Below are 9,033 nucleotides of genomic sequence, written 5' to 3' on the forward strand. Positions count from 1 at the left end.
CAATGAGCCCTTTTCTGAGTGTCCCCTCTATGTCCAGCAGAGTGGATATCACAGGGTCCATGCCCCAAAGGAGAGGGCGAGGGCTCTTCCACATAGTGAGCTCCTGCTGCCAGCCAAGTGCTTTACCTTCATCCTGTCCTGTGGGTCTTGGTGGTCAAGGATGTGCACTTGTGAGTCATAAAGGACTGGATTCCAGTCCCAGCTCCTACCTGCAGCTGTGTCACCTTGGGCAAGTCACATTCCCCTCTCTGAGCTTGTTTCCCTCAGCTGTGACCCTCTGGGGTTGTTGTGAGTCCTCATGGAGAGAATCCTTAGGCAATGCTACATAAGAGCCTGGAACAGGTAAGCACTCAAAGTTCACGAGGGTTTCCAGTGGTTACTGCTGTGATCAGCCTGGATTCCTGTGGGAAAGCCGTGGCCAAAATGATTTAAATCCCACCTCTGAGCACATGGACCTGCCAGGATATGTGGTCCAAGATTTCACAGTCCACATATGCAGAACCAACCTGGATCCTGGGCGCCTGCCTCTTATGCACATCCAATCAGTCTTCCTGATCCCTAGCCCTGGTTCTACATTCCCCTCACTCAGGTCTTTGCTGAGCTTTGATACTTCATTCCCCGCCCACTCACCTGCCAAGCCCTGCCTACCTTGGTGTCTCTCGTAGTGTCCCCTTTGTATCTTCCAACCTTGCTTGGCAGGGAAGAGCCAGGTATGTGCTAAGCTGTGGCTTATTAAACCCCCTAACCCCTCCTTTCAGCCAGGCCTGCTGAGGTCCTCTCCCTCAAGATGGGACTCCTTTGGGGCATTGTGCCTTTTCCACCAGTCACCCAGAATCAACTTCTTGGTGCCTCCTAGAGCGTGTGTTGGGAGGGGACTTGCTTCTGGGATTTGCTGGTAATGAGAACAACATTGTTAACAGCCCTCACGGGTTTCAGAGCTTTACAAACAATGGGGCAGCTTTTATTAACATTATTCCATCTAGTCCTCAGGACAGCCAGAGGAGACAGGCAGCCCAAGAGGAGGAAACTGAGGTCCAGAGAAGTGAAATGACTTTCCAGTGCTTACACTGATGTTTAGCATCAGAGCTGCCAGGCAGACCCAGGACTTCATTCCCAGGCCTGTGCTCTGCATGTTCCATTGTGAGTAAGGGCATCAGGTCTAAAATGAGAAGTCCTGTGTTTGAATACCAGTTCTAATATATTTTAGCTATGTCACCTTAGGCAATAACTTAACCTCTCTGAGTCTGAGTTACTCCATCTGTAAAATGGTACATAACAGTATTACCTATCTCGTAGTTTTTGAGAGGATTCAATGAGGTAAGGGACACAGGGTGCTTGGAGTGAAACATGATTATTTGAAAATTACTCCAAAAGGTTTGTTTGTGGTACCTGGCAATAGCCAGGGCAGAGGCTGCCTGCATAGTTTCCCAGAAGACTGGTCATGTTCATCTCCTGCAGAAGAAACTGCAACTTTCATGGGCTCTTAGGGTCTCTAGATGCCAAACAGCTGGCTTTACCAGGTACTGCAGTCTACAGCTGGCACCTAAGCTTAGACTGCTTAGCATCCAGTAGTCAGTTTGTTCTGCTTGTAAAGCTCCTCTCTTGCTCCCTTTCCCCCCAAAAAGAAAAGCAATAAGGGTCAGGGCCATTATGCCTCTATCTTAGGATGTACATGTACGAGCTGTTAGCAGCCAACACTCATCTGCTAGAGGGCAGGCCACCAACTGTATCTACTATAGTATATCCCTTGAAACTCTCAGATTCATTCACTTATCACAAGTGGTTCACTCCACTTGGACATAGGGTTTCCAGCATTCTGATTAGTCACAATTTGGGGGGAAATTTCTAAGAGAAAGATTAACTACTGTTCCTGCTGCTGAAGTCAGTCTCAGCATTGCAAGTGATATTTATAATCTCTCTCCTCTGCCACCCATTCTAGAGTCCCTTCTCCTTTACCTTCACATTCAGTCACTTCATTTGATCTAAATGTATTCCCTTCTAGCATGGCTCCTCCCTGACAGTTCTGAGCCCCTGGTTACTATACCTCATCAAACTATGGTTGCTTTCATTGCCCATTTACATTAAAGTGGTAAGAAACAAGAAAAGCTCCCTCCCCTGGGTGCCAACCTCCCAGCCCCCATTCATGTAAGAGCAGTCTTACTTCCTCCTGAAGATCAGAGTCGATTGCCCTTCTAAGTATGGTAATTCCTTTTTTTGAGTCCTGGTCTACTTGCCCAGTGGGCTTAAAATGACCAGTCAGAAGTTGTGGCTTTAAATTTAATGAGATTTACTGTGTCTCCTCTGGAATCAGGACTGCTTAATCCACAGAGGTGAAAATCATCAGGACCAGAAGGACAAATTCCCCCAAAATGGGTCACTGAGGGTAATGGTGAGTGGAACCATTCTAACTTCCACTTACTGGTTCTTGGCAGGAAGCATCAATTTTTAATGGGCATCCAAGCTGAAAATGGTTCCTTTCCACTGGACAGGAACATGGACCCTATTACCACTCCCTGATAGAAGCAGCTAGTGGTTTTCTAATGCAATTATTTCAAGCCTCCCACTCACCCCTGACTATATTGCTGATACATGAGGACTTGCTAACAAACAAGTGATACCAATGCCCAAAATACAAGAACTTACAGGAGAAAATGTTAACATTGAATTAAATGCTAACTTTTTGGCTCCCACAGCATCTCTCTGTCCTATCACCTGATATTATTTCTCTGGGTCTGACTTCCCAACTAGACTATGGATACCCTGAGGACAGCAACTATGTCTGGTTCATTTCTGCCTCTAGCACCTAGTAAATGAATAATTTCTATGAATAATTAGATGATCAAATTTTATTCATCACATTAGTGACTGATGAAAATTGTGAAAACTATAATTACTCTATAGTACTATTGGGAACCCTTCTTAATCTGTATTTGAGGACCAGGTTTTGGCTGTCTGTTCAACTGAATGAAGTCAACTTGGGCTGCTACAATTCATTTAAAAATATTTATTGTGTTATTGTGTGTTGGGCACTGTCATTGGTGTCCAGGGAGTTGAATTAGTTGCATCTAAGGATCAAGGGCTCCAGAATGCCCTGGGTCCTGGGGACATGCCATTTTGGTGATAGCTGCTTTCACATCCTTATTTCTCAGAGTGTAGATGAGGGGGTTGAGGACTGGTGTGAGAATGGCAAACACCACGTTGCCCATGACGTGGAAGTCAAGGGGCAGGTCTGCCCTATAGACCACGTAGGCTATGGCATTGGAGGAGTAGTAGGTGCCAACCACCAGCAGGTGGGAGCTGCACGTGGAGAAGGCTTTTGAGCGTCCTTCTCAGGAGCTGATGCAAAGCACCGAGGCCAGGATGTGGGCATAGGAGAGAAGCACCAGGAGAAGGGGCAGGAAGGACACCACCATGGCGATGCAGAAGCCCATGAAGGCCTGGGGTGTGGTGTCAGAACAGGAGGCCTGGACCACAGCCAGGTGGTCACAGAAGCAACAGTAGATGTGAGCAGTGCTGTCAAAAGCCATGTGGGAGGTCTGCACCACTGCTGGGATGGGCAGGAGGAGGGCAGTGAGCCAGGCACTGGCTGCCAGTGCAGCATTGATCTGTGGGGTCATGAGGACAGGGTAGTGCAGTGGGCGGCAGATAGCCACATAGCGGTCATAAGCCATGACCACCAATTGAAGGCTTCAGAGCAGGAGAAGCTATGGAAGAGGTACATTTGCAGGAAACAGGCAGAGAAGCTGAGGTAGCGGTCCCCAAGTACAAGTAGGGACAGCATCTTGGGGATGGTGGTTGTGGTGGAGAGGATGTCCAGGGCTGAGAGGTTGATCAGGAAGAAGTACATGGGTTTGTGGAGGCTGGGCTCTGCCAGCACAGCCACCAGGATCAGGGCGTTACCCATCAGGATGAGAAGGTATATTAAGAGGAAAATCAAGAAGACAGGGAAGAAGAGGGATTCAGGCAGAGAGGGAATGCCCACCAGACAGAAGATGGGTAAGGAGTCCTTTGATCTGTTACAGGTGACTTACATAGTGGGTCAGGGCTGGATGTCTGCAGATACCGGAAACATCAGCACATATCTGGAAACCGGGATAATCAGGGAAACATTAACCAGAACATGTATCTTTTTCTTTTCGACCATAGATCTCAATCTCAACCACTGCTTTGTGCAGGAATTTCGTTGCACAACTAAGATTCCCAGGATGGTGAGGTGTCTAACGACTAATGGTTGAAAAGCTGGTCCTAACTGCTGGGGAAGAGAGACGGACACAAATATCTGAAAAGCTGTCCAAGAGCAGGAATAAAGAATTGAGGCTACTATTATCAGCTCCAGGGACCCAGAGTTCAGCCCCACATATGGAATAAGTTTTTTACAGTTAAAACTATCCCATACAGCAAAAGACTGGCTTGAAAATGTATAAATTCCCTATAACTAGAGGTATGTAAAGCTGCGATCTTTTTTGCCTGAAATGCTGCAGGGGAGGTTTAATATTTGGATAGGAGCTAGATTGAAAACCTTGAAGCAATTCCTGACCCTAGATCCATTAATTCTTAAGAAAAAATAAAGTAACATAAGGGAACCACATCAATCAGATGGCGGGGTTTGAGGGGCAGATTTATTCCATCTGAGGGAAAAGGTCTTGAGAAGTATCCATTTATGTTCAAATGTCAATTAAAAAATCAAGTAGCTTCTGTATTAGTTCCACTAGTTCCTTTAAGGATATCTGATATGGTAGCTTAGTTCCTGATACCACAGGTAAAGGAACACCCTGGATATGGAACTGTTGATAAACTACTTACCAGATTTTGACTACTGTCAGCATCAGAATCATGACTACAGCCATTTGGCACAAGCCCATCCAGTCCAGATATCTCTACAAAGCAGGTCCTGAATGGGGTTCTTTTACCTGAGACCTCGTGAAGACAACAGGATCAGTGGTTGAGAGTGATGAAGCTAAACCCTGGAGTGAAAACACTATGTACTTCACTAAGGTTCCCTTGACTTATGTGCCTCTGAGCCTAGAGGCTTGTCAATGGCCTCTGATAAAGACTCCCAACTCTTGAGATCTGGTGGGAACTGGTGGGACTCCTTCCTCAGGGTTGGCTGAAAGAACCATTTCTGTACAGCTCTGGACTCAATTCCTCTTCTATGCCCTGCTCCATTCTCATCTTACTCCGCCTAGGCTGGGACATTGTGACTCTGGAATCACTGTTCTTTGTGTCTACATTTCCTTTTGCTTGAGGATTCCCTTTCTATGATATCTTATTGACAGGTAGAGCAGCTTCCCCCAAGGGCTGCTACAGAATGCCGTCTTTACCTGAGAATGGCTTCTCTTTCTGTGCTGCTGCTGCTGGGGCTCTCTGTCTGTCTCAGTCTAACCTGGGTGCCCTAGGACTTGCCTTTGTATCCTGTCTCGTGGTTGTATCCAGGGACAAACCATTCTGATTTGCCCACAACTGCCTGGTTTTAGCACTGCAAATCCCATGTCCCAGGAAATCCTAGTCCCTGGCAAGCCTTGGAGACTGGTCACCCTATGAGAGTCTTTGGTAGGAGTCATTTCCCGAATGGAATCCAGGTTGAAGATGGATTCTCCCCCTAATGGGAAAAAACAGACTCCAAGGTGCTCCCCGGGTTACTGAGCAATCTTCCCCTTCTCCACTGGTGCAGCTCACAGGTATCACTGTTTAGCCATTTCGTGCCCACTGCCCTGACCCCCAGTTCAAAGGACACCCTAGAAAGCTGAAAAGTCTCAGAACCAGTCAGGAGAGAAAACCAAGCCCTCTGCAGAGAGTAACTCCACTCCTTGGAGGCCACTGAAGAAGGTTACTGTGTATCCACGGCAGCCCAAGACCACCCCCCCCCCCCCGCCAAATGACACTTTCCAACCCCCAGAACTGAGATGAGGGAAGTGTTGACTCGCCCTTCACCTTGACTAAGCGATCCAGGGTTGGGCTATGTTGACGTTCAGATTGTTGCTTCTCTGCCCCAATGACCCCTGGAATAGAACCACTTGGTTTTCCAAAACCATGTCCAGCTTCTTCTTCTAATGAAAACTGTCTTATGTCACAGAATATGTAAGTGTGGAAATGGCCCTGCAGATAGTTGAGTCCCTGATCCTTTCCTCACAAATAAAGAGTCAAGTTGGGGTGGGGATGGGGAGCAGCCCGAGGTCAACAACAGGTCAGTACCAGACTTAGTCCTTAAACCAGGCCCCTCGCTCTGACCTTGGACTCTTTCCACAAAGACGGGCCTCCTGGAGAATTTGGAAGCTCTGGTTTCCACCTGAGGAAAAGTTAGACCAAAGGTTTTATTTTCCTCTCTCTATTTCTGAGGCTGATGTCAGAGGCAGTTATGAATTTGTTTTGTTCTGAGGGCATTTTCAAACAGTTTCATATGGACTGGTTACTAAATAGAGGTTAATAAATACTAAATAAACATGCTAGAAAAGTGCTTTTTTTTAAAAAATGGCTTAAGGAAGAGGTGGACTAGGCACATCTGCATGGAAAGAAGTCACAACAGCCAGGCCCCATGTCCTGGGCAGAACTGTTGTACACCCAAGTGCCTGTTAGAAGCTGGGTTATTATAAACCTTCAATAAATATTTTCTAATAAATGAATTAATGAATGAAGGGTTAACCTAAGTTAAACTGAACTTCTTCCCATTATGGACTAGTCAGGGGGGATTTTTTTTCCCTTTTATTTTAGCATCTAAATTGATACAAACCACATTTCCTTGAAAGATGCTGCAGTTCTAAGTTGTTCTCTCTACTGACTGGGCTCATGTAAGCAGGTTGTGCAAGGTTAACAGGGCAATCATGGAGCATCAGAGTCAGAAGACTCTTTAAAAGCAGGCAATGAAGTCCCATCCCCATTGCCCTCCCCCCATTTTTCAAATTAAAAAACTTAGAGAACGGAACAACTTGCTCAAGTCACACAGGGAGCTTGTGGCAGAGCAACATTGGAAGCCAGACTCCTGGCTCCCTGCCCAGGGCTCCCAAGGGTCCACCACGGGAGAGTCACTGAAGCTTCCCTGTCTGGCAGTACAGATCATTCTGGGTGTCATCATCCATGTTTCCCTCACTGACCTGGGGGTTCCATGAGCCTGGAGGTTGGCTCTGACTCTTTCCCTATAAAACCAGCATTTCAGAGGGGCCCAGTACCTGGCTTCTTGGTGTTTCCACAGGCACAGACTGGAGCACAGCTGTCCTGACCACCTCAGGGCTTTCCCTCTATCATCCCTGCAGAATCAAACACTTGATTCTGTGGGGAACTTCTGGTTCTGCTCCATTATTGTTGCTGATAGGGAGGGGAAGGCCCAGAGAGAGGCTATGCCTGGCCAAAGTCACACAATTAGTAAATCAATAACAGAGCCAGCCAGCCTGGAATGCTGTAAATTGGGGCAGAAAATTTTTAGCTCATTTCCCTTCTCTTAGAGCCCTTCTCATTGTGGGGTGAATGTCCCTAACTGCCTGTCCCCCTAAACTGTGCCCTTCCATAACCTTGTCCCTCCCTGGGCTCTGACAGGCTCTGGACACTTCCTTTGTAGCTCTTATATCTACATGAGGGTGGGTTGGCTCACCAGCAACCTGGGCCACTCCAGCTGCCCTGCTTCCAAGCCAGCACTGCCTCAGTGGGGAGAACCAGGTAGGGGCTGAGACTGGTTCCATTAAACCTCCCTAGCCTGCTAGGATCCTGCCCACTGTGGTCCCTTCTAATAGGGTCCTGTGTAGCATTTTTCTGGGGACTCCCAAGTGGCTGGTTAGCAGCTACTACTGGGCTTTGTTGATATTAGAACAACAAAATTAATGGTCCTCTCTGGGGCATAGAACTCTGTGGGCTATGGAGGCTCTCCCACTTATTGAGCAATAATTCATATCCCCATGTGACAGATGAGGAAACGGATACTCAGAGGTGAAAGAAATTGCCCAAGTCACACAGCAGGCCAAGGACAAGGCAGGACCAAAGTCTCAGGTTTGGTAACCCAGTCTAGCCTCTGAGCCAACCAGTTACACAAACAAGAAAAAGTTTGTGAAAAAAATATCTTTGTAAATGTAAAGTGCTGTTCTATTGGCCAGGGGATGGGGATACCCTTTGAGTGTTTTGAAGCTAGAGGAACAAGTATGACAGAGCAGAGAACCACTCAGTTTCCCAAATCATCTCTCTCTCTCACTCACTTGGCCTCTCTTACTCACTCTCACTCTTAGACTCCTTATAACTCTAAGCCCAATCCCCCTCCATGGAGTCTTCTGTGACTTCATCTTCTTCTAGCCCCCAGGGCTCTTGCTATCCTCTGGATTAACCAGGCTGGCTGCCTATGCCACCCATTTTAAACATTAGGAGAACTGAGGTTCATCATTCATTCCACATTGAATGAAGCTGGCTTTATGCTGTGTTCCTGATTACAGGGAATTGGCAGAGTCTAGCAGGGGCAGCCAGTGGAAAAAACTGACTGCCAATCATATCCAATGCGATCTGTGCTACGATAGAGTTGAAGGGCTCAGAGGAAGGAACAAAGCAGGTTTGCACCATGAAAGACAGCCTTCAGGTGAGTTGTGAACTGTAAGCAGATGAGGAGAGCTCTCCAGGCCAATAAGGCAGGGGCAAAGTCAGGAAGGGGTGGAAAGGTAGGAGTTAGAGGGGCAGACAGAAGTTTGTTTGGGATGCAGTATCGAGGGAAACTGGGAGTCTCAAAAGACGAGGCTAAAGAGGTCAGCAGGGCCAGAACCAGAAGGGTTTCAAATTCCAGGCCAAGGAATAAGAACTCAGCTTGAGGACATTGGAGAACCAGGGCCAGCCTTCCTGCAGGGGACTAACAGATGCATGTTTCAGAAAGATCACACCCACTGTCACATGGAGAATGGATTTAAATGGGAGAGGCTAGAGGCAGGGAGGCCAGTCAGTGAGCTAGACAGTGACAAGATAAATAGAGTGAAGGAAAAATGACAACAATGACAGAAACCACTGCCATTTACTGAGTGCTCATTTGTGCCAATGACTGTGCCCAGGTGGTCATGGTCATCGCTTAGTCCA

At 47.2% G+C, this 9,033-nt stretch overlaps 1 pseudogene; it reads right to left on the reverse strand.

The window, feature by feature from the left end:
- Window positions 1-3,065: 3,065 nt before the first annotated feature.
- Window positions 3,066-4,595, reverse strand: LOC105083352 (olfactory receptor 2AT4-like; annotated as a pseudogene).
- Between the last annotated feature and the right edge of the window lie 4,438 nt (window positions 4,596-9,033).

Source organism: Camelus bactrianus, chromosome 10 (genome assembly GCF_048773025.1).
Source record: "Camelus bactrianus isolate YW-2024 breed Bactrian camel chromosome 10, ASM4877302v1, whole genome shotgun sequence".
NCBI lineage: Eukaryota > Metazoa > Chordata > Mammalia > Artiodactyla > Camelidae > Camelus > Camelus bactrianus.